The 26,665-nt window shown below is 37.3% G+C and overlaps 1 protein-coding gene and 1 pseudogene across 1 annotated transcript in view; both read left to right on the forward strand.

Moving 5' to 3' along the window:
• The window catches only part of TMTC2 (transmembrane O-mannosyltransferase targeting cadherins 2), a 388,624-nt gene that overhangs the window by 271,162 nt on the left and 90,797 nt on the right, over positions 1–26,665 (forward strand). The gene's annotated exons all lie outside the window — the stretch shown is intronic.
• LOC121104507 lies at positions 17,988–18,086 on the forward strand (annotated as a pseudogene).

A 26,665-nucleotide genomic window follows, 5' to 3' on the forward strand; every position in this document is an offset into this window, starting at 1 on the left:
TAGAAGAAATAGCTTCAATTTTGCTCGAGTTTTTTTCCTTTGCCTGGAATATTCTCATCTTCCCATTTAGCAGTTTGAATCATAATAGGTGTTTAAAAAGATTTTTCTCTTATGAATTTGCTGTTGTTACAAACTATTTTGAGCATATAGGAAAAGAGAATGTACCAAATACCATGTATTTTCAAGTCAAATAAGCCAAAGGCTAAAATCTTGTGGCATTTACATCAGGTTTTTAAGAAACTAATTTTTTAAGTAAACACTTTTAGAACAGTTTTAGATTACAGAATTATTGTGAAGTTGGTGCAGAGAGTTCTAGTATGCCCTCGAACCAATTTTCTCTATTAACTCATGTTCTAGTATGGTACATTTATCATGATTAATGAGCCAATATTCATATATTATTATTAAATTAAGTTTATATTTTATTCAGATATCTTCATTTTTTCCCTACCGTCCTTTTGTTGTGCCAGGATCTTACATTTCACTGAGTTGCCTCGCCTCCTTTGCTCTACCTGGCTATGACAGGTTCTCAGGCTTTACTTGTTTCTGAGGAGGACTGGTCATATATTTTGTAGAATGTTCCTCAATGGGTCTTTGGCTGATACTTTGTGATTAGACTGGATTTACTAGTTTTGAGGAGGAAGATCATAGAGATAAAATATCCTTCTCATCATATCAAATCAAGGATATTCATATATTATCAATATGACTTACTGCTGTTTATATTAACTTTGATGACCTGGCTTGAGGTAGTTTTTATCGGATTGCTCCGGTGTAAAGACTTTTTTTTTATACCTTCTCTTTCCGTATTATAGTCTTTAAAAGGAGGTTGCTATGTGTGGTCCATATATAAGATATTCTGTCTCAGAGAATATCTGCATGAATTATTTGGAATTCTTCTGCATGAGAGATTTGTCTCTTCTCCCCAATTATCTATTCAAGATTTTATGTTCGTTTATACATTGGATTATAACATGGTACTACGTTATTTAGTTTGTTGCTCAGATTAGTTCTGTTGCCCAGTTTTGACCAACAGAAACTCTTTCATAGGCCTATACGTCCTCTTGACATACATTCATCATTGCGTGTGTGCGTGTCTATTTTTCTTTGGGAACTTTCTTAACCTTCTGTCTCTAAAACATTCTCCAGGCTCATCTTACATATTTATGGCCTAAGGCCTAGAATCAGGCATTTTCCCAAGGATCCTTGGTTCCCTTTATTGGAGAATGGTTTAGAAACCAAGAACTGAGTTCTTAGGTGTACTTACTGCTACTGGGGTGTTGTTGCTTCTGGGCTCTTCTCAGGTGACAGAAATGTATGGCTATATACTCACCGATGTATATACACATACCTATAAAATATATTCTGTATGTAACTGTATCTGTTGTAAACTAAACACAAGTTCATACTGATGCCTTTAGCTCTAATCCATTACCATATAAATCTTTCTAGTTTCCTTTTCTTCGTTGTCTGTAACGTCCATTCCAACAGAGAGAAACCTGGCTTCCGCCATCCACCATACATTTTCTTATCTGTTCATATTCTACTATTCATGTATAGTTGTTTTAGAATTGTTCACCTGTACTGCCATAGGAAAGAGCTTTATCATCTAGAGGACTGTTCTTATGTGAAATTTCTTTTGCCTTCTGTTTTACACACTTCACTCATTTTCAAACTTAGCATAGATTAGCCCCTTGGTCCCTCACCCCATTCTGTGAGCTTGTTTCATGTATTTGTCATATATTATGATTCTGTTGTCACATTCTGTATTCCATCCTGGTATCCCCTGACCTTCTCATTAGGCTCCTCTTTATGTGTAATAATTTTCCTTTTTTTAAGGTCTTTTCTGTCTGAAAGTAACCTCCCAACTTTATTTGATTAGTGTTAGCATGGTTTATCTTTACTTATCCCTTTGCTTTACTTATCAGTCTTTATATTGAAATTGGGTTTTTTCTAAACATGTAGTTGATCTCTTTTTATTATTGTTATTTTTCACTCTGACAGTCTCTGTCTTTTAATTGGTATATATATAGACCATTCACATTTGGAGTGATTATTGATAATATTTGAATTAATGTTAACCATGTTTGTAAATATTTTTTACTTATTGTCAAAGGCTTCTTTTTCTTTGCTTTTTTCCCATTTTGTGTGAGGTCAAAAAAACCCATATAACATAAAATTACCATCATTACCATTTCTAAGCATATAGTACAGTATTACTAACCATATGCACATTCAGATCTCTAAAAATTTTCCATCTTACAAAAGTGTAATTCTGTGCCCATCGAACTACAGCTCCTCTCCTCCCTGCAGCTTCTGGCAAACATTGTTCTATCTTCTGTTTCCAAGAGTTTGACTAATTTAGATATCTCTAGGAAGAATCATGCAACATTTGTCTTTCATGACTGGATGATTTCACTTCATGACAATTCATGACAGAATTGTCCCCAAAGTTCATCCATTTTGTAGATTATGACAGGATCTCCTTCTTTTTTAAGGCTGGATAATATTTGTGTGTATAGACCACATTTTCCTTATCTGTTCATCTGTCAGTAGTCACTTAGGTTGCCTCCACCTCTTGAACATGGATGTGTTGCACATAGCACTTCAAGACCCTGTTTTCAGGTTTTTGGATATATACTCAGAAGATCATGTGGTAATTCTATTTCTCATTTTTTGAGGAACCACTATAACTGTTTTTCCATAGCAGCTGTACCATTTTACATTCTCACCAACAGTGTACAAGACTTCCAGTTTCTCCACATCCTCATTAACACTTGTTGTCTTCTGGGTTTTTTTGTTTGTTTTTGTCGGTTTTTTGGTTTTTTTGTTTTTGTTTTTGTTTTTTGGGGTTTTTTTTTGATAGTGGCCAGCTTAACAGTTGTGAAGTGACATCTTAACTATGGTTATGATTTGCATCTCTATAATGATTAATGATGTCAAGCATCTTTTCATATGCTCGTTGGTTATTTGTTCTTTGGAGCAATGTCTATTCAAGTCCTTTGCCCATTTTTATTTATTTATTTATTTGTTTATTTGTTTATTTATTTATTTATTTATTTTTAAAGATTTTATTTATTTATTTGACAGAGATAGAGACAGCCAGCGAGAGAGGGAACACAAGCAGGGGGAGTGGGAGAGAAAGAAGCAGGCTCATAGCGGAGGAGCCTGATGTGGGGCTCGATCCCATAACGCCGGGATCACGCCCTGAGCGGAAGGCAGACGCTTAACAGCTGTGCCACCCAGGCGCCCCCCTTTGCCCATTTTTAATCAGATTATTTGCTTTTTGTGGTGGTGTTGACGACTTGTAGGAGTTATTTCTGTATTCTTGATATTATCCCCTTATCAAATACATGGCTTGCAGATATTTTTTCCAGTTTCATGGGATGCCTTTTCATTTTGTTCATTTGTTTTCTTTTGCTGCACAAAACTTTTTTAAGTTTGATGTGGTCCCATTTGTCTACTTCTGCTTTTGTTGCCTGTTCACTTGGTGTCATATCCAAGAAATTATTGTGAAATCCACTGTCATAAAGCTTTTCTCTTGTTTTATTCTAGATGTTTTATAGTTTCAGGTCTTCTGTTTAGGTTTTTAACCCATTTGAGTTAATTTTTGTATATTGTATAAGGTAAGGTTCCAACTTCTTTGTTTTGCACATGAATATCCAGTTTCCACAGGACCATTTGTTGAAGAGACTATCCTTTCTTCAATTGCATGGGCTTGGCCATATATATAAGGGTTTATTTCTGGGCTCTTATTTTTGTTCCACTGTCTGAAGGTCTTTTCTATCTTTATGCCTGTGCCATACTGTTTTTATTATGCTTTTTAATGTTTTAAAGTCAGAAAGGCTGAGACCTCTAGCTTTGTTTTTCTTTCTCAAGATTGTTTTGGCTATTTGGAGTTCTTTGAAAGTCTATGTATATTTTAAGAAGTTTTTGTTGTTGTTGTTTTTCAAAAAAGTGCCATTTGGGTTTTGATCAGGATTGCATTAAATCTGTAGATTGTGTTGCGTAGTATGGACATTTTAACAATATTAACAATATTAAGTCTTCTAAGCCATGGACACAAAATGGCTTTCCTTTATTTCTGTCTTCTTTAACTTATTTTAGCAATATTTTATAGATTTTAGTGTCCAAGTCTTTTCCCTCCTAGGTGAAGTTTATTCTTAAGTATTCTTTTTGATGCTATTGTAAATGGTATTGTTTTCTTAATTTTATCTTTGGGTTACTTATAACTAGGATATAAAAAAACACCTGCTTTCTGCATGTTAATTTTGTATCCTACAACTTAACCTGTGTTTATTAGTTCTCAGTTTTTTGTTGGAATCTTTAGTGTTTTCTGCATATAAGATCATGTAATCTGCTAACAGAGATATTTTAATTTTTTCTTTCCATTTTGGATTCCTTTTATTTATTTTTCTTGCCTAATTGTCCTGGCAAGGGCTTCCACTAGTATGTTAAATAAAACTGGTGAGAGTGGGTATCCTTGTCTTGTTCCTAATCTTAAAGGAAATGCTTTCAGTTTTTTACTGTTGCATATGATGTTAACTATGAGTTTTTTATATATGACCTTTATTATGTTGATGTAATTTTTTCCTATTACTAGTTTTTTTTTTTATCATGAAAGGGTATTGAATTTTGTGAAATGCTTTTCCTATATCAATTTAGATGAGCCTGTGAATTCCCTCAGTTATTATTTGTCTAGAAAGTCTTTATTTCTGCTTCACTTTCTAAGGATAGTTTTGTGAGATATAAAATTCTAGGTGTGTGTTGTGTTTTTTGTTTTTTGTTTCCTCTCTGTCAACATTTTGAATGTTTCAGGCTCTTTTCACATAATGGTTTCTGATGAGATGGCCAATGTAATTCTGAACTTTGTTCCTATGTGTGTAAGATGTTTGTGTTCATGTGTGTGTATTTTTTCCTCTCACTTCCTTCAAGTTTTTCTCTTTGCCTTTGGTTTTCTACAGTTTAGATATAATACACGTAGGCTTATTATTTTTGGAATTTATCTTGCTTGGTGTTCTCTGAGTGTTCTGAATCTGTAGTTTGGTGTCTGTTATTAATTTTGGAAAGTTCTCCATCGTTACTAGTTTAAATATTTCTCCAATGCTGTTCTCTTTCTTCCCCTTCTGATATTCCAGTTACTCATGTGTTACATATTTTGAAATTTTCCCATAGTTCTTTTATGTTTTGTACTTTTCATTCATTTTCATGTAATGATGCATTTCAGTTTGGAAGGTTTATATTGACCTATCTTCAAGCTCATTGATTCTTTCCTTGGCCATACTGAGTCTTCTGATGATCCCATCAAATGCATTCTTCATTTCAGTTATGATTTCTAGCATCTCCTTTTAATTCTTTCTTAGAATTCCTTTCTCTCTGCTTACATTATGCATCTGTTCTCGCATGTTGTCTACTTTTTCCATTAGAGTTGTTAACATATTAATCATAGTTATTTTAAGTTCCCTTTCTGACAATTCCATCTGTTTCATATTCTAACATCTGAGTCTGGTTCTGACGCTTGCTTTGTCTTTTTGGACTATGTTTTTCTTTCCTTTTGGCATGCCTTGTCATTTTTTGTTGAATGCCAGACATGTTGAATTGGTAATAGGAATTCAAATTAATAGGCTTCTAATGTGAGGGCTTGTGTTAATCTGAGTAGTAGTTCAGCATAGTTCAGGGTTTGTTTTAGCTATTGGAGCTGGAGGCTTTAAATTTTTCTAGTGTCCTTGCTTTTATCTTCTCTCTTGGTGTTAGGCTATCTTTAGTACTGTTTCTCAGAGAGACTCTGTGCCTTGCAGCTTTTAAGCATACTCAGTATTATTGTACTAGAGTCCTGTTGTGATGTGGTAAGGTGTGACGGAGGGGGAAATGTTCTATAATCATTCGATTAAATCTCAGTCTTTCATTTGGCCAGTGTCTCTGTCCTGTGAACTTCACAAGTTTTTCTGCTTATATAGCTACTCCCCTCTCACCACGTTCCATGAGACACAAAGGGGAGAGGAAGATGAAGTAAGAGTGCCCTTCCTCCACAGCTCTGTGAAAAGGCTCTGGTAAAGTCTCTCAGTCTGGAGAGGAAGGCTTTTGTTATCGAGTAGGCTCTGGGTATAATTCACAAGGATTATTCTCCTTCCCCTGACCTCACCGGAGAGGATCGTTTTTTGGTTCTTCACTATAAGAACCTGGTCAGGTTCCTGGAAGTAAAGACCATGAAAAGTTGGGAGCCCATCAAGGACTGTGGCATAATTCACAAGGATTATTCTCCTTCCCCTGACCTCACCGGAGAGGATCGTTTTTTGGTTCTTCACTATAAGAACCTGGTCAGGTTCCTGGAAGTAAAGACCATGAAAAGTTGGGAGCCCATCAAGGACTGTGGCCTTTGGGAATCTCTTACTCGTGAGCTTGTTCACACTCAGCCTCCAGCAAGTCATCAGTATTACTTAAAATTACACTTTGCTTACCAGTTTATGGCTCCAGGGGTTTCTGTATCTGATAAGCACATCTCAGCTATGATTTTCTCTAGTTCTATTTCTTTCTTTATCTCAGTCTGTGTCTGTATCTATATCTACATGTGACTATATTAGGAATCACAGATATTTATGGGATGTAGTATATATTTTTGTTTTCCTATAGTATATTGTGTGTAGCAAATGCTCAGTAGGTATGTTCTTAGTATTTCAACATTGTAGAAGCAGATATTTAGAAAAATGTATTTGAAGATGTAGCTTGTTTCCCTTTTCCATTAGCACTCTGTCATGTTAGAGGGGATGCACTTATATGAACACTAGCTCTGGATCGCCTGGATTATCTACCACTTATTAGTTGTGTGATCTTGATCAAGTTATTTAACTTCTTGTTACGTCATTCAACTTGTATGTATAATGAAAGCAAAAAGATTTCCTTGTTGAGAGGTTGGTCAGAAGTTAAATGAGTCTATATGTGTACATAAAGGCATTTAGAACACTGCCTGGTGTGCATATTATAAGGACTCAACAAATGTTAACCATTAGCAGAAAGAACAATAGCATGATTCTTATTCAGGAGATTTCTGTACGTTTTTGTGTGACATAGAACTTTGTTTATTATTTGGCTGCAGTCTTTCTTGTTCAGCCTTATCAGCAGTTACCTCTATAACATTAAACTTCTGATAGCTCCCTACGTATGTTAGTCTGTTCATTCTTTTCTTTTCCAAATATGCTGCAGCCATGGCCTAGGCTAACTTTTTCCTGTCTCCAGTTGGCAAAGTCCTACCCATCCATCCAGTCTTGTCTTTAACACTACCTTTCATAAAGTAGTTAAGGATTCCTCCAGACAGCCTTAGCACTTCTCTTCCAGAATTCTTATTACAAGAGTACATGGGTATCTACTGAGTACTGATGTATCACTATCGTTTGTTTTTTTAGGCAGCGAGAGGAGAGACCCTGTCTCTTCCTTACTGTTACTGACTTGGTGCTTAGCACATAGTTATTCAATAAATATTTATTGAATCAATGTAAGTGAAATGATTCCGAAAGAGATATTGTCCAGTTCACAGAAAAGTTTTCTGTCAGGGCATAGCACTGACACATCACTACCCTTCCCTATTGACTCAATTCTTCCATTATCTGTGCTCCCATGAAAGCAGGCCCATCACCTTCTATTATTGTTAACTGTTTTCTTGTCTGTCTTCCTCACTAGAATGAGAGCTAGTTTAGGATATAAACTCAGTTGTTCTCATTTTTTAAGATGCCAAGGGAGGATTCTGTACAGCAATAACTAATTGTCGAACAAATAAGTTATTTTAGTGTTGTGTGGTGGGAGAAAAGAATGAAAGAAGGAAGAATGAAACTTTAAAAGGATAAATGGCAAGTGTGTTTTATATAAGTAATTAGAAAGGGAAAAATGTTTGAAGTAGGTTAAGTAAGTAAAAAATAGAATTTATATTTTTGTTTCATTCTGTTGGTTGAAATTTTCAAAGAATGTTGGTGAAGATGTGGAGAAAGGGGAACCCTCTTACACTGTTGGTGGGAATGCAAACTGGTGCAGCCACTCTGGAAAACAGTATGGAGGTTCCTCAAAAAGTTAGAAATAGAACTACCCTATGATTCAGCAATGCACTAATAGTTATATACCCATAGGATACAAACATACTGATTCAAAGGGACACATGCACCCCAATGTTTATAGCAGCGTTATCAGCAATAGCCAAATTATGGACAGAGCCCAAATGTCCATCAACTGATGAATGGATAAAGATGTGGCATATATATATAGAACGGTATATTACTCCTCAAAAGAATGAAATCTTGCCATTTACAATAACAAGGGTAGAGATAGAGGGTATATGATAAATGAAATAAGTCAGAGAAAGACAAATACCATATGATTTCACTCATATGTTGAATTTAAGAGACAAAACAGATGAACATAGGGAGAAAAAAGAGAGGCAAACCATAAAACGGACTTTTAACTATAGAGAACAAACTGAGGGTGGCTGGAGGGGAGATGGGCAGGGGGATGGGTTAAGGGGGTAATGGATATTAAGGAGTGCACTTGTTGTGATGAACACAGGGTGTTGTATGTAAGTGATGAATCACTAAATTCTACTACTGAAACTAATAATGTACACTATATGTTAACTAACTTAAATTTAAATAAAAACTTGAAACTGAAAAAAAAATGTCAAAGATCCTCAGCGTTAAAAAGGGATTGAAGAGTGAATTTAAAGGGTCACACAGTTGGATAACAACATTTTGGGGTGTAAAATAATTTTTCTTCTTTTGGTCTCAGTAAAAATGATAACGGTATTCCTATGAATATAGAAATCCTTATCATTATTGAAAGATAGGAATAAAAAATGCAAAATTGACTCTATTCCTTTTTTTCCCCATTAATAACATAGTGGGATGTGATCTTCTGGCTATATATTTTGTTCCGATAGCCTTGGAATGTAATCTCAGTAGAGTACATAATATAAATCACTCATTTCAGAGGGAATTTGTAGAATTTCATGAACAGTGGTAGTGATGATAATGGATGTGGGTTCTTCTGACAGGTATAATAGAATACAGATAATCCTCTGTTCTTTTTTTTTTTTAAGTATGATATATGGCAACCAGGAATAATAATATCTTTTATAGAAATTATCATAATATTTATACATTTTTCTTAAAGAATTATCTTGACATGTAAGTTTGATAGGGTGGTGAGCAAAATGAAAAATTCTCTACTGGAGTAGTGATTAAATTGAGTTTACACTGATGATGATTATAGAAGAAGCAAGCTTTTCTTTTTCATGGTTTTGCTACAGTTTTGTTGGAGTTCATTTATGATCTTTGGAAAGTATTAACTTTCAATTAACACAGTACCAGTCAATTTGAAACAAATATTAAAATAACTACTATATTAAAAGACATTTAAGAAATCTTTATTTAAAACTCCGAGGAATTTTTTTTTTTTTTAAGATTTTATTTATTTATTTGACAGAGATAGAGACAGCCAGCGAGAGAGGGAACACAAGCAGGGGGAGTGGGAGAGGAAGAAGCAGTCTTCCAGCAGAGGAGCCTGATGTGGGGCTCGATCCCACAATGCCGGGATCACACCCTGAGCCGAAGGCAGATGCTTAACCGCTGTGCCACCCAGGCGCCCCCGGAGGAATTTTTTTAAATGATAGTGAACATCTCCATATATCTGCCAGATGAATGGATTTAGTAGTACTCTCGTAAGCCATCAACATCTAAAAGTCATTGTCCCTGAAAAAAAAAGATACATCCTGTTGCATAAAATCTTTCTTAAAGATAATATGATTTATTATCAGTTAGTCTTATGTAGGCACATAGCTTAGACTCTTCATGCTTTTCTAACTTCATTTGATCATTAATCTAGTTAATTAGCAACATGCAGACCTACCTTTTCTACTCTGTTCCTTGCTTATCCTTCAGTACAAAAGCTCTCTGCTGAAGGTAATGTCTTCTCTGGGCGTTTTCTGTACTTCCTTCTACTTCCCTATCCATTGTCTCTCGAGTACTTCTTATTTCATTGCTTGTTTTTAAAAACAAAGAAATATTAACATGGATATCTATAGCCATTTACTTTGAAAACTAAGTGTGAAACATGACAGGTTTGAATAGAATTATATTTTGATTAACTAAGATTTCCTTCCATGAAATACCAGGCATTTCCTGGTATATAATTCTCCTGATTTCTTCTTACTCTATTCTAAGATTGGTAGCAGCTTGAACCATGCTAACTACTTCAACCTGACCTTGCCAAATCATGTCAGGATTTCAAAGAGAAAATGGACCTTTTGGAAAATGCATATTTCTGGATGGGGGGAAATGTTTTCTTAAACTGTCACTAGTATTTATATGGGTTCCCCAGTTTTATCAGAAGTGGTTCTAAGTTATTTTTACTGTAACATCAGTTTTGAGCTTTGGTATTCTCCCTGTTTTGTCTTTTCTTCAAATTATCTGAACTCAAAGTTAGATTTTGCCTACAACATTCTAAGACATTTCAGAACAAGAGACAATTTGGTTGATAACTGAGTATTTTGAGTCACAGAGTTCTTCATGTGGGTGTGTTACAAGAATGCTATGTAAAATACTTGAAAAAGAAATCCTCTACTTCTGTGACTTACCTTTGAACAAATGGATTTAGGTATAGAAGTTCTAGTTAAGAAAAGAACTAAGTTTTTCTTTGCTTAAAATGTGTTGCTGTGCTATGCTTTTAAAAATATATTTTAGTTCACTTAATCCTTTTAAGATATTGAACAGTAGCTACTGCTGTTCCTATTATACAGACATAATAGCTAACATGTGTTGATCACGGACTGTATACTATACCCTGTTGTAAGAGCTTTCCTTGATCTGTCTCAGTTACAAACTTTATCAGGAGGTATCGTTCTTACCCCCACAAGGTACTAAATTTCTGGACACATTAAACAATTTGCTCAAGTAGCCCAGCTATTTAGGGATTACTCTTGAGGTGATCACACTCAGATCTATGTGATCTCCAAGCCTGTATCCCTCTTTCTATGCCAGTGCTTTTATCTCTCTCTCTCTCTCTTTTTTATTTTACAGGTAGGCTCCATGCCCATTGTGGGGCTTGAACTCCTGACCCTAAGGTCAAGAGTTGCATGCTCTGCTGACTGAGCCCAGGCAGGTGTCCACTATAACACATCTTTGCTTATTTTAAAATAAAAACTCCTTTAAATGATTTAATAATTTAACAGCTTATATCTTTCCCCAAGTCTTCAAAGTACCATGTTTGTATTTTCACAAACACCTGGGGGATGGCACTGTGTACTCCCAAATTACACATGCATTCCATTTTGAGCATTTGAATACGTCAATATGTTTCTTGCAAAGCCTCCTCTGTGTTTATAGCGGTTGTACAAGGAATGGTGTCAAGCTGACTACACTGCCCTCCTATATACCTTTGCATTGCTTTGCTAAAAATGCTCTTATGATTGGCTGTGTCAGATCAGTCCCTCCTGGATCTCAGAGATCCACCTGCCAACTTAGATGTCAAACTTCAGAATATGATGAAGACAGTTTGGGAGGTTGATGCTTAATGAGTTCTGTGCAGTCTTCATCACACATTTTTCTTCCAAAGTCAAGAAGCTCTGAGATGTTGACAGTGATAATTTAGCCTTGAGCCGAACTCCTATTAAATTGTCTATCGAGAGGCAAAGCAGTTCAGACATTCTTTTCTCCATCTCCATGTCACCTCTCTACTCAAATTTTCCTATTAGTGGCCCATATTTTCTTGTGATTTCACACATTTTTCTCTTACTGTAAGAAAGAATTTTATTTTGCAGTAATGCCAAAACCCATGTGTGTATGTGTCAGCTAGCACACTGTACTGCTAGGACTTGGGAATGAGCCAGTTCGGCGATATGCTTGTCATGCGCATTTATACATACAAACCGTTCTGCTGGTAATGTGCCAGCCTCTGACCATTTGCTACGTGTGTGTGTGTGTGTGTGTGTGTGTGTGTGTGTGTGTGTTTCCCCTTTCTGCCTAGTTTAAAGATTCCTGTAATCTTATATGTACTACCTCTGGCTACCTCACACTCTGGAAGTTAAAGCAAATGAGTGTTGTTTATTAAACAATGCTGTTTGCATTAGATCTTTTTTATAATCCACAGAAAATTATTATTCAGAGAAGGTGGTTGAAGAATCACTAGCCTGACAGGAAGTAGATATTTGCAAAGTTTTGTTGTTAAATAACCTTATTTTATTAAACAGATGTGTTTTGAGTTGGTATCAAGTGAACCTTTATAAGCTTCAGGTCCTTTGGTGGTAAAGCAAGGAAAAAATTGTCCATTAGACTGACTTTTGAAATAGTTTTCTTAATTTGGATCTTATAAAGAGAACTTTTAAGCCACCAGGACTTGGACTGAGCAGATAGTCAGTTGTCTTGATTTCTGGCCAACTTTTCCTCCATCTGTGAGCCAGCTGAAAGATGCCACCTCCTTTTTGAGACCTCCCCTGACTCATGCGGGCAGAATAGATGTCTTGGTTTCTGTTTTCTCCTTATGTACTAAGCATATGTCTAACAAGAGCCCTTTTCAGTATGCTCTTGCAATTGGTGAGGGCCCGCTTCCAGAGTCACCATGATATTGCTCCGTTTCTAAGAGCAGCAGTGATCTCATTTTATTGCCACCTATCCTGTGCCTGACACCGTGCTAGGCATATGGTAGGTACTCTGGAAATACGCGGTGAGGAAGGGATGGATGCGTGGACCCCAGCTCTGTAGAGCTTATCTTTAAGTAGCATCATGATTCCTAGTAGTAAACTTCAGGACCAAGATTATAATGTAATGACTCAGAATTTGCAGCCAGAATGTCTCTGTTGGAACCTCAGCTCTACCAGATGTAGCTTTTATACCTGGGGCAAGGTACTTAACCTCTCTGCGCCTCTGTTTCTTATTTTATAAAACAGATAATGGTACTATCTCAGAGGGAGTATGACAATACACCTGAAGCACTTGGCACAGTGCCTGGCACATAGCAAACCGCTCTGTCTTGTTTCTGTTCTTGTTCTATAACTTAGAAAAGTAGAACTGTAATGTGCTGAGACAACAGACTACTTGAAAAATGTGTTTGGGGAAGCAGAGATGAATGGAAACTTAATTATGCCTGACAAATATCCCATGGTCTTGTGCTGTGAAAGGATAGCTTTGTTAATGCCTTCTTTGTTAGGAGTGTGTTGAGGAATGGAAGGCCAGGGTCACAGTGAGACCTCACTGATGCTGCTAATGGAGCCTAGAGGTTCCATCTGGTGGGACGTTGCAGTGTTACAAAGGCCATGGTTTGACTCTTCTAATTTAGGTGAACACTTGTGAGAGGTTAAGAAAGAGTCGGGTTTACTACAGAATTTTTGTCCAAACCAGGAAGGGCGGGGGGTTGCTGTTATTTCTACTCTGGAACAGTGAGGATAGACAGGATATTCCAGGCAAACCAGAATTACAAGCATAGTATACACTTATAATATATATATGTAGCCTGGTTGGTGGAAGAACCTTTCTAGAATATTCTACCTTTGACAGGCATCTTTATCTTGAAAATACTTTCAGAAAAAGATAAATGGATCATTTATCCCAACTCCATTTATTTTCATTCGTTAGTACATAGAATAAGCTACAGTTGATTTTTAGTCTCAGGTGCTATCCCCAATCTCAGTGTTAGCTGATGCTCTGGGGAAAAGAGCCAATACCTCTTCCCTCTCATAAACTGAAAAGCAGTGGAAGCAAAAGAGGATGACATGAATTAAGAATTTAACTTTTCTTTAATCGGAATTTTTAACCAATGATTACATCCCTGAACTGAATTCCACTTTGTAAACAGGGAGTTAACCAATAGAGTTTTGTTAACCTAGGTCCTTTGACCGACAACTGAGGAAAACGAACCTATTCAAATTAGTGGCTTTCCTTGGTTTCACCTTTTTGGTTTCAGAACCAAACTAGAATTCAGGTTTCTGTTACTGAATCCAGTGTTTTGTTCAGTACCATGGTTAAATCATCAAAGAATTTTGCGTCTAAATGAATCAAATAACTCCCCATATCCTTTACTGCCGAAGCTTTCTACCAAAAAAAAAAAAAAAAGTATAAAATTAGAGAATTATTTACATCTGGCTTTATCCTCTTGTGAGAGCATTGGATTTGAGAGCCAGTGGCACCCTGCCAGTGACAAATGGAGGCACTGAGATTGCCTTCCCATCATCCGCTACCTTTTATGGTGCCGAGGGATTTCTTGCTCTCCTTTGTGACCCAGCTGCAGAGCAGCTGTGGTTGAGGCTCCTGCTTTTCCACTCTCACAAGGCAGCGTTCCTAACCATCCCCATGGGATTTAAGCTTCTGCAGCAAGTGTGTCAACTCAGCTGTGTGAGCCAAGGCTGCCTGGGGGGCCCTGGGGGGGGGGGGCAAGCAGCCTAGCTGCTTCCCATGCTATTGCTGAAGAGTTTGGATGGACTGATCCCGCCAGTGCTCTTGAAGCTGGTTCTGACACAAACAAGAAGCACTCACTGCACAAACCAGCCTAGCCGAACGGTTGGACTTGTTGCGAAGAGCTGAGATTCAGGCGCTTTTCCAGTTCCCCTAATTCCCTAAACGGAGATCAAATGACATGGACCGGCTTTATCCATCCTAGTCAAGTTTCCTGTTGGAAACCAATTTTTATGAACTTTTGGTGCCATCTTATGGACCACAGAATACTGATAAAAATTGTGATTTCTTTTTTCCCCCCGGTATAATGGAGGTGTTGACAATAATAACAGTAGGGGTGACATTTTGGATATCACTCCAGCCTCACGATTTAATCAGATTCACCCACTGGAGTCTGTGCCCTTTTATCACTGAAGCAACAATCCCAATGAAAGTATGCATTTAAGAAATGTGTTTTTAGTGTTTGCTTTTTCAAGACATTTAACATTTTTATGCATTTATGATCACCTACTATGCATCTGACTTGGCTAAGTGTTGATGGAACAATTCTCCTGAAGTGGTTTACAATTAGAAAAAGGATAACAAATGATAGAGTATTTATGTTAAGTGTTGCAACAGAAGTAGGAATCAAGTCATTGTTGGAGCACCCAGGAGGAAAAGACTCAGGTTAAAGAATTCTGGGCAGGTTTAATTTGGCCAAGGCCGTGATCGGAAAGTTATCCAAAGCATCCAAATATTGATTTGGGGTTATTTTGCCTGCTAATTTTCAATTAAACTGGGGGGGGGGGAAGCTTAGGCATTAATTTTTAGGCCCATTTGTGACTTAATGTTTTGATTTCTGTGTTCTTTTTTAGAACCCTCAGTGTGTCTCATCCCCTTCTGCTGAAATTGTCACTCCCCTCTCCTTCACAGCCAGACATACCGACAGAGCTGGCTGCAATTGCAGTGTCCATGTCCTTACCCCCCACCCCTCAGACTTTCCCCCACCTCCTTCTGGCTTCAAGACCTATTATTCCATAAAAACACACCTTACTGAGGTTACCAGTAATCTCCGTGTCATTAAATCCAGTGGGTGATTTTCAGCATTTGACATAATTTACTATTTCTATTTTCCTGAAATACTGTTTTACTGTACCATTGGCCTTTTGATTCAGCCTTATTAACAAACTGCATTTCTTGATATCTCATATGTCCCAAAGGTACGTCAGTCTTTACAGTTTTCACAAAACTAATCTTACTTCCTTATCCTAATCGTCTTCCTCCATTATTTACACGCTTGCTTGTTTGTTTTTCTTTGATTTCACAGTCAGAATCCTAGAGGTCGTCTTTGTTACCTCCATTTCCCTCATCATACCCTCTCCCTCTCCTGTCCATCATGTCATTTTATCTGTAGTTTCTAAATATCCCTCATGTCAGTCTAGTATTCTTTATCTCCATTAGCAACCCCATCGCTGTTTTTTAAAAGCCTGGACTAATCTGCCCCCATGCCTTCTAATCCCATTGCAACCCATTAGCCATGCTGTCCTCAGAGCGATATTTACAGAACAGCTAATGACAACTTGCTTCTTGGAACCCATAAGCCAGGTGTGTTCTACTTTCCGTGCGTTTTCATATGGCCCGCCCTTTCTCTGTTTCTTGCATCCGAGGCTCTATACAGTGGGTTTGTGTTCCTGTGCCAGAGATTTTACCTTTGCTGTGTCTCACCTTAGAATACTTTTTCTCCCCTTCAACTAGTTAATGATACATACCTTTCAGATTTTTAGAGCAAGCAGCGATTCCCTTGAAAAACTTTTTGGAGGACTCAGCTAGGTCAGATCAGCTGTTCTAAGTGTAAGTCCATAGCCCTTATTTTTGTTGTGCTCATAACAGTTCGTATTTTGGAAGTGTCACAAGGGCAGAGGTTATATTTTTATTCACCATTTTCATCCTAGTGCATAACACAGTGATAGGCACATGGTAGGTACCCAAAAAATATTTATCGAATGAAGAAAATCAATGAATAAATTTAAGGAATTGCTAAAAGTTCATTATTGTAATTAGGTATTTAAATTATTAATTATTAAATTAAATTATTATTAAATTAGGTATTGTAATTAGGTATTTGGTTTGTGATTTAAAGGTAAATTACATGCATTACTCTTAACGTCTAAAAATAGCCAGTTTTAATATTTTAAAATGATTGGCATAATTTTATTTTTTAAAGATTTATTTATTTGAGAGAAAGAGGAGGGGAGAGGGGCAGAGGGAGAGGGAGAGAGAGAATCCCTGGCAGACTCCCCACTGAGCGTGGACCCCAATGCAGAGTTCCATCTCATGACCTTGAGATCACGACCTGAGTCGAAACCGAGTCAGACACTTAACTGTGCCACCCAGGTGTCACCAGAAATGATTGGTGTAATTTTAAAGTAAAACATTAGGATATATTTATATGTAATGTAGTTATAAATTTGATTCAAACGAAATTTTTTTGAAATTTTATTTCAAACATTTTAATAAAATATCTGAATTCAGATGACCTTCATCAGACATTTTAATAAAATATCTGAATATTGTTCTTACAAATTGGTATTACGGGTGGAGAAGAATTATGGTAATATGTTGATTTTAACTTGACATCGAGCTTAGTATAACAGTGTGAGGTAACAACTGAAGCAATTTGCCCAGATGGAGCTTACGATGTGGTTGTATCCTATCAAATTAATTATCTCCCACTGAAATGTTATTACAGTATGTGTGGATGACCTCTTTAAGCTTGAAGGGAAAATATGCAAGTGAACAGATGTAGAAAGGAAATGAACACTTGTAATAGAACAGGAAATCTGAGTAAGCTAAACACCTTCAGTTATATAATATTTTAGAAATTAGCTGTTTGTCTTTATACCTTAAAATCTAACTTTTTTACTCATAAAGTCAAAACAGTGTAGAAAGAAACATATAAATTAAAATTTTTAAATTATTATTTTAAATATGAAAAGCAAGTTACTTAAAGTTATTTTAAGATATATTTTCTCTTTTCTGAAGACATTAAAATCTAAAAGTTCTTTTTCGTTTTTGTTTCTTTGTTCTTTTTCTGTATTTTTTTTTCTCTTCTTTCTTGGCATTCTTGCAAGTTTTCTCCTTTTACTTTCTTCTCATTCAAGATACCAGGTATCTGGTGTTTTTTCTCCTTGCCAATGCTTGGTCTGTGGCCTCCTATCTGTCCAGTCTTACCTAAACTAGTTCTCCATAGTCTCTTGCCCTAACATCTCATTCAAGTAGAACTAGATTACTCCACTGTGTATTTGCCTTCCTACCAACACTTACTCTTTCTCATTTGAATAAGCGAACCTGCCTTCACCTAGGTGCCACAAGCCACAGATGCGGGGTCTTCTTTGATTCCTGTTTTCGTGTTCTACCCATACCCAGTCCATCAGCCATCTAACCTCCTGCGATTAGAAATCTAACCACATCTTATCACTTCCACTGCTTTCACCCAGTCTCTACCACAGGGTATTAACAACCTTCTAAGTGGTCTCCCTGTTTGCTCTTCTGTGTCCATGGTGTTCTTCCTCGTCAAAAGAAATTCCAGTGCTTGTTTCAGCATCACTAACTAAAATTGAACTGATACAGAAAGGATTAATGTGGCGTCTGTGCAAGGATTACACTCATGAATTGTTCCATATTTTTTGAAGTTCTCAGAGTCTGTATGACCCTTTGCTAGTTAACACCAAGGAAATGATAGGAATCAAGGCAGCATGTGGTATCCAGTATCGAAGCTGTGATTTTTAGTACGGAAAAAGAAAAATTAATTCCAAACTCAGTACAGTGTGTCCTAGGCCCCACACAATCTGGCCCTTCCTGTCTCTCACGCTCATTTCCTGTAATTCTCTCTGGGACTTACTCCACTGCCACCATATTGGTTTCCTTGTTAAGTCCTAACTCTCCAAACATGCCAGATCTTTCCATGGTTTGCTTACTCCCTTCACTTACGTCACTTCTCAAATGTCACTGAAGGCATTTCTGGAACAATTTAGCGAACATCACCCCTCCCACATTTGTGTATTGCTCTCGTCCCTTAGCTAATGTTAATTTTCACCAAAGTACTTAAGAGTAACAGACAGTGTCCCTGTTGATGTGTACACTACCCATTCTACCAGTAGAATGTGAACTGCAGGAGGCCAGGAACTTTGTCTTGATTACCAGGACCTGGAGCACAACCTTTTATACGGTAGGAGCTAAATCCATGTCTGTGGAAGGAAATGTCATATCTCTGAAGTCTTCTCTTTCCCTTTTTAGGAAGCTAAGTTACACTGTGTTCTCAAGACACTTGAGTTGGATACTAACACAACAGTTTTTTAACAGCCTAATCTAGATAGGTACCTATCTCCCTCTCAGTCTTAAAATACCAAGGGACCAACCCTCTCATTCACCTCTGAAACTTCAGCAGTAAAAAGAGCCAGTGATGTGGGAAATAGGAGGTTCCTCTTAAGGATATTTTTTCAATTTAAAAAAAAATGTGGGAAATTTGGGTATCTTAGTTGGTTAAGTGTCCGGCTCTTGATTTTGGCCCAGGTCATGATCTCAGGCTTGCGAGATGGAGCCCTATGTCAGGCTCCGAGCTGGGCACGGAGGCTGCTTAAGATTCTCTCTCTCCTTTGTGCTCTGCCACTCCCCCCCAAAATGTAATTAGGACATAAACTGCAATTTATAGCCTGCTTGTTTCATTTACCAATGGATCATGTAGATCTCTTGTGGTTTACATACGTTTTTACAAAATTATTTTAATAGATAGTGTTTCATTGACATGATATCTGTTTAACCAAGTCCATGCTGATGGACATTGAGTTTGTATAAACAGTACTGCAATGAAAATGAATAGCCACTTCTTGGTATTTACAGATATTTCCTTAGAATCAATGCCTAGAAATAGAATTGTTTGGCCGAAGTATATCTATGATTTAAAGGCTTCTGATACATATCATTGCTCCCCAGGAAGATATTACCACATTTTTACTATATTTTTGCTATTTGTTGTATGAGTGCCTGTTTCTATGAACCCTCAGTAATGTTGACTTCTTGTATTTTGGGGAAACTTCACTGATAGATGAATAATAACATTTCAGTGTGTTTTTCTGCATTTTAGGTAAACTGAATATTAAGTTTAACATGTTTTTATAGGGTTTTTAGCCATTATGTTTTGGTATTTGCAAACTGCTTATTTGTTCCTATTGCTCATATAACATATCTCACTTTCAGGCCAGAAACTCAGCTCTATGTGAACAATCCACTTCCTTATCTTCTTTGAAGGAGATTCAGTCTGTTGCAGTCTTTCATCCCACTTGGTCAGCCATTTAATTTCAGTTAATTCTATGGCCTCCTCCCCTTCCAAAGGTTCCCCTATATCTGAGAGGCTCAACGGTGTTCAAAAAAGCTGGGAAACAGGCTGCCCTGGACACGTTCATATTACCTTGAAGTCTGATGGCTCTGCAAGAGGACCTGGGATTGGGTTTCAGGGAAGCTTTGCTCAGGTTGGGAGTTCTGGGATCCAGCCTTGCTCGGGCAAACCACAGAGCATCTCTGCCTGTCCGTTCTTGACACCCACTGCAAATGCTACCCCTGAACACTTTGAGGCCCTCCCTGTCGCCCCTAGCTTCCCTCAGTGTCATTTGACATAATTTTTCAGTGAGTTTAGTTCTTATACAAAATATTCCAAGCAGGCAGTTTCTGCTTGAGGATGCTCAGGAAAAGAGGTCACAAAAGGCCTGGAATTTATGGGAAGGGGGACTGGGAGGACAATTTAGGGAGGAAGAACATAAACTAGTATCAGTAAGCTATTCAGACACATTCATTTTTGTATCTTACTCTATTATATTTTAAAGCTTTCTAGAAGAAATATTATTCCGTCTCCAAGAAAAAAAAATGTCATGGTCAGATTTTAGGTATCTGATATTTTGATGGGGAAGTATTTTAGTGGTATGGAGAGAAAATATTTCATCATTAAGTTACCACATTTTTTGCCTCTAATTAAAGTTAGCTCAGGTTGATAATATATAATGATGAGGGGTACGAGAATTAAATGGTTTGATATAAATCATCTTGGTTTATAAAAAGTTAGTTGAATTGTTAGGCTTTTTTAAATAATTTTTTTGTCTTTTGAGGAGGAAACCCTTTTATTTCCTAAAGGCACTTCATACGTAAACACGGTGATGTTAAAATAGCCTATCAAATAATGCCCTTTCCACGTGTAAGTTGGTGGTCTTCACAAATTAATTTTTCAAGAGTATCTTTTTAGTTGCTTTTCCTTCCTTTTGCACTCATTAAACCACAGTCCATGTTTAAACAACACATTTACCAAACTATACTTAAGCTTTTGGACCTGTCGTATGGCTGCTTCCCTTTCTTATGTATCGTCCATATAGATAGACACTTGCTTGTGAAATGAAGATGTGAATTTCATTGGTTGTAAAAAATGACCATCATTCATAATTGTCAAACATCGTCCAAGAGGAAACACTAAAATGTACGGAAGTGGCCTCTGGGTACACAAACGTGCGAGGCTTCTATACTAAACTTACAGCAGCCTCTAAACAAGGAGCAGGGACACCGAAGGGAAATTGTCTGGTTTGTTCTTTGTGCTATTCTAATTGGTACTCCAGCCGACACTGAAGACACAGGTAGTCCCTGATTGCAATATAAATATTTGGTTGTAAATTAGAGTTGTTCTGAGGAACTGTTTTTATGGTTTTATAGACAGTAGTTCATGTTAAGTTTCCAGATGTGAAGTGGAGAAATTACTACTTTGATCACAGTTCTGTACTTTACTGAAAACGTGTGAACATGTGAACTAAATAACTAAGGAGTAACTATAAGCTGTTAAGTTATATAAAGACAATAGTGATAGCCTATTTATTTTTTGACTGGTTGTATTTACACAATACTTGGATGACTGTTGAAGGACAGTTAAAGTCTTATGGGGGCAATTTAGTTCATGGGACAAGATTAATACACTAATTACATTTATATATAAATATATAAATTAAAAAATATATATATATAAATTCAATTTAAACAATTCAATTAAAACAATTCAAGTTAAAGCCTAATAATGTAATTCTCTCTCTGTTTTAAAAATATTTTATTTATTCATTTGAGAAAGAGAGTGAGGGAGAGAGCAGGAGCGGGGTGAGGGGCAGAGGGAGAAGCAGGCTCCCCGCTAAGCAGGGAGCCTGATGTGGGGCTTGATCCTGGGAGTCCAGGATTACAACCTGAGGCAGAGGCAGATGCTTAACCAGCTGAGCCACCCAGGTGCCCCGGTGTAATTCTCTCTTATACTTAGTATTCCTGAGTGCTTTAAGTGGGAGTTAGGAATGTTTGGGGGGAGTGTATGTATTTTGTATAAAAATATATATGTTTAGGGGTGCCTGGGGGGCTCAGGCGACTAAGTGTCCGATTCTTGATTTTGGCTCAGTTCATGATCTCAGGGTTGTGGGATTGAGCCTTACGTTGGGCTCTGCGCTGGGCATGGATCCTGTTTAGGATTCTCTCTTTTCCTCTCCCTCTCCCCATCCTCCCCCCTCTCTATAATATATAAAAATAAATAAATATATGTGAATATATATATTTATATTTGTATATTTTGTAGTTGAGAAAAGTGTTAATCAGCCATCAGAAGAGGTGCTGCTTGCCTTGTACACCCACTTGGGTGGGGACCAGTTTCTGAACAGTGGTAGTAGCATTCAGTTTAATTAGAAAACGAAATAAACCAAAAGTGATACCCACACTGTGGAACAGGCTATATAAAATTTGCTAACTATTTACCTAATGTGTGTAGGTTTTATTGCTGCCAGTCAGAAGAGGGGAGGACCTGATAAGGCCTAGTCCTAAGAATGATTTTTCCATGAGTTTAAATAATACTATCTTTTATCTACTTTTTTAGTATTTAGTATACTATTACAAGTAATATACTAATGTTAATATAATGTAAGGATATTGATAATCTCAAATCCCTAATCCCTGGATACGGGTGCAGCCCTTGTCCAGGGAAATGTCCGTTCTTCCTGCTCACTCTCCCCGATCCCACAGCCACTGCTCCCAGATCCCACGGTGCTGCTCACAGTCCAGCTGGTTAATTCTCAGTACTGACACTGTACTCACTGCAAAGTGTCTAATCTAGGACTGTTCCAAGTTCAGATATTAAAATAAGAAAAAGTATTTACCAAGAATTTCTCTAGCTATTTTATGTCCTTGCCTTCTTAATCATCTCATTGTCAACTGCTCTATTTTCCAGGATACTGAGTTTTTGCTGTTTTAACTGACTTGTGTTTGGGTACACTGAATGGTCATGTACAAACTCTAAAAACTTACCTAGAATTACAATTTTGCACAAATGAAATATCTGCTCTCCAAGCACTTTATATATGAAAGGACTTGGTCTGGTATCTTAAGAGTTCAAGTTGTATAATTAGCAAAGTAGTAAGGATTTGTTTAAAAGTAATCATATCATCACAGTTAAGAGAAAAAGGAAATTACTAGCTGTTGAAGCAAGTTAAGGCTTGAAGCAAAAAATGGATATGAACAAGTGAAAAAATGAGCAACATTACAGGCTGGAAGAAATAATAAAGGGAAGACATAGAAGCTACTGTTAAGGCAGATGAGGAAATTGGCCTGATAAGGTAGAGGAATTTATCCAGGAAGATTTGAGCTAGATTGTGGAAGATTTTGAAAATTAATTTGATTATTAAATAGAACGAGCAGCAACTAGGAGCTATTAAAATATTTCTAAGCAAGAACATAACCTAAAAACAGTTTCATTTAAGGAATATTAATTTGATGAAGTTTGTTGAGTCAGGACATCTGAAATCTGTATCCCTCTAGATGTGAAATGAGAGGGGCTAGGGCTACTACTTACGGCAGGGGAAAGTGTTAGGAATGAGAAGCATTTTATAGAAAAATTGTGAAATTTAGTTTCTAGGGATGCCTGGGTAGCTCAGTCCATTAAACTTCTGCCCTTGGCTCAGGTCATGATCCCAGGGTCCTGAGATGGAGTCTTGCGTTGGGCTCCCTGCTCAGTGGGAAGCCGCTTCTCCCTCTGCCTCTGCCTGCTGCTCCCCCTGCTTATGCACATGCGCTCTCTCTGACAAATAAATAAAATCTTTTAAAAAAATTTAGTTTCTACCATGACATGAAATTTGGAAAAGGATTTTTAATTTTGGTAATTAGGAACCAAAGAGTGGCATTGAAGTTGGAAGGAAGAACTCTTTTGAAGAAGTAGAAGGAAGAAATATCAAGAATGTCAGAGTTTTATATGACAGATCCAAAGCTAGTTATTTCCATATGATTTGTGATTTTTTTTTTTAGCAGCCCTCCAAAATTGGTATTAATTATGTTGACTTTCCCAAATGAGGAAAAAGAGACTCAGATGTGTTCCTGAAGATACTCAAAGTCCCTCACATAGTTAAGTAAGTAGAGCCAGCAAGATTCAAACACAGGCGTGTTGACCCTGGGCCAGTTCTGTCAATGAGAATTGGAGAAATTGCTTGCCCACAGTGCTCTGTAGCTAATTCCCCTGCTTATTGGGTTATGTGTTCGTTATGGTCCTCTTGCGACTAAGACTCGGGACCAAGCACAGTTCCATCCCTGTTACTTAGAGCTTTGAAAGGCAAACAGTAGGCCTCCAGTAAATAATTTTTAACCAACAAAAACAAAGGAACAAGCACATAAACAAGTCACAGAGATGGTGGTAGAAACTGAGCCTCCCAACTCACATTTCCCTTATTTGTCACAGCTGACCACAGTCCCTTTTACTTGGTTTTCTGAGCCACCACACATGTTCAGACATCAACCAATATACAAAATGAGTCACGGTGCTTGATGCGAGGAGTTTGTACAACCAGTGGCTACTCCATAATGCTTGCTTGTACGAAATGCTGACAAAATCTAAAAGTACCAAGAAAAGCCTGCTGAGAAATGACTTTTGCTTCTCTACTTTCTTAACTGCCGTCTTTCCAAAACAATAATAGTTGAAGGTGTAAATTGGGTTAAACGTAGTATTAACCTCCCAGGCACCATATTTCTTCCTAAGACCCAGTAATATATGCATGTGGTTGGTTTATGCATTTGGTTGACTCTTGATTTTATATACTCTTGTGAGGATTTGATTTTCCTCCTCATTATTTGGCACTTGACTAAATAAATAGTGATCAAAGCTTTAGAAAGATAGGTTTTGCATGATGGTTTGGTACTCCCTCCGCCCCCCCACCCCCCGCACCGTCCCCCAGAAAGAATGTTCTGGCCTTCGATGTGTTTATTTTGCATCTAGGAGATGTTGGGACTCAATGCCTTTAATAACTTGGTCCACTGAGCAACCAGAGACCACTGTCCTTTGAGATCTGATGCATGTTTTAACGCTACATACTATTGTTTTGCCAATGGACTCCACACAAGCATTTTATAACCCCATTTACTGTGACATTGATAAATGAGCCAGTTTCTTCTCTATCCTGAAAAACTTAAGTGGAAGAAGGTTCACAGACCTTTTGTATATTCGCATATAACATTTGTATAGACTCTTTACAATGATAGTTTTCATTTTGCATCTTTTATTATCTTCTGCAAGTTCTTTGTGCATCATTTTCTAATGATGATTTAAAGGCCGATCACGTGTTTCTGAGACTGTGTATATAACAAAACATATCCTTTAACATTCAGAATTCTGCATTCTATTGCATACTGTGTGTGTGTGCGTATAATAAACATTTATTACAAACTTATAATATACCTAGGTACTATAATAACTACTTCTTATGTTTCATCTCAGATAATCTACTAATCTTATGAAGTAGATTTGATTATCTTCCTTTTAAAATTAATGTGCTTTATTTTTAGAGCAGTTTTAGGTTTATAAAAAAGAATTGAGGGGTGCCTGGGTGGCTCAGTTGGGCATCTGACTTGATTTTGGCTCGGGTTGTGATCTCAGGGTCATGGGGTCGGGCTCTGCACTCGGCGCAGTCTGTTTAGGATTCTCTCTCTCCCTCTCCCTCTGCCCCTCCCCCCACTTGCACTCCCCTCCCCTGTCAAATAAAATATTTTTTTAAAAAATTGAACGAAAATTTCCCATTTACTCCCTTACCCTCCTACTACCCTACACAGTTTTCCTATTCTTACCAATTTGCATTAGTGTTGTCTATGAGTTTTGACAAATATATAATGACATGTGTCCACTATTACTGTATCCTACAGAATAGTTTCACTGCCCTAGAAATTCCCTGTGCTCCACCTATCTTCATTTTTGTAATAGAGAACATTATAGCTACGAGATGATATAATTTTCTAAGGGTCACATGGCTACACCAATGCCTAGAATCTATGATCTGAACTTAACACATTACACTGCCTGGTTCACTACAGTTATTTAACTGTTTTAAGGAATCCTAACTTTGTATGATTCTTGCTAAGTCTTAGTAACTTCATTAAAGCATTGTATGTGTGGGGAGCATTTTGCCTGTACTTTCCTTTTTTTCCTTTGAAGTTAAAGTGTTATGAGAAATATGGCAGGGAATTAAAATTTTAATTATTGGGTGTTTAGTGAGACTTCTGAGTTAAGGGAAGTTATTGACTGGAGTAGCATTAGTGAAATGAAAGAGGAAATGAAGGTGCTGCTTGTCTACTGTCCGCTATAGACGGTGGAAGCTCTATGTAGGCTGGGTCCTACTGGCGAGAGTAATGGTGAGTAAATGTAGCAACAGTGAATTTTTTAAATGAATGAGGGAACAAAAAGGATGGAGTAGACAGAAATGAGTCAAAGTTGAATGGTGGGATGTAGAATATTAGGTTAATTACACACCTGTACCTTTGCAAGATTTATCTCCATAACAGTGGTTTAGAAAATATCTGAAGAAAGAGAAAAACATTGCCTGAAGTTCTCGTGGTAGATAGTGTGTAAGTTAGAAGGAACAAGGCGATCAGATGAGTTCTCTTAATCTAGACCGTGACTTCTGGACACGTCTACAACCCAGTGCCTTGTTGCCACTCAGACAGCATAGCTCTTCATTCCAGCCTTGCAGGGCAAGACAGACTTGCCCCAGGAAAGTTATTCTTGGGGCTCTTCTACCTCAAGCCACCCCTTTGTGTTACTCTGTAGGCAATTTTAGCTCAGAAGTGTGACACAGTAAAGAACATAGAGTTTTAGGATCTGCAAGGATGCATATTGTTTCATGAAAAGTCAGTCTATTGCCTACAAGCCTTTCCCCCTACTTTTTGCTTATTTT

Source organism: Ursus maritimus, unplaced genomic scaffold (genome assembly GCF_017311325.1).
Source record: "Ursus maritimus isolate PB19 unplaced genomic scaffold, ASM1731132v1 scaffold_21, whole genome shotgun sequence".
NCBI lineage: Eukaryota > Metazoa > Chordata > Mammalia > Carnivora > Ursidae > Ursus > Ursus maritimus.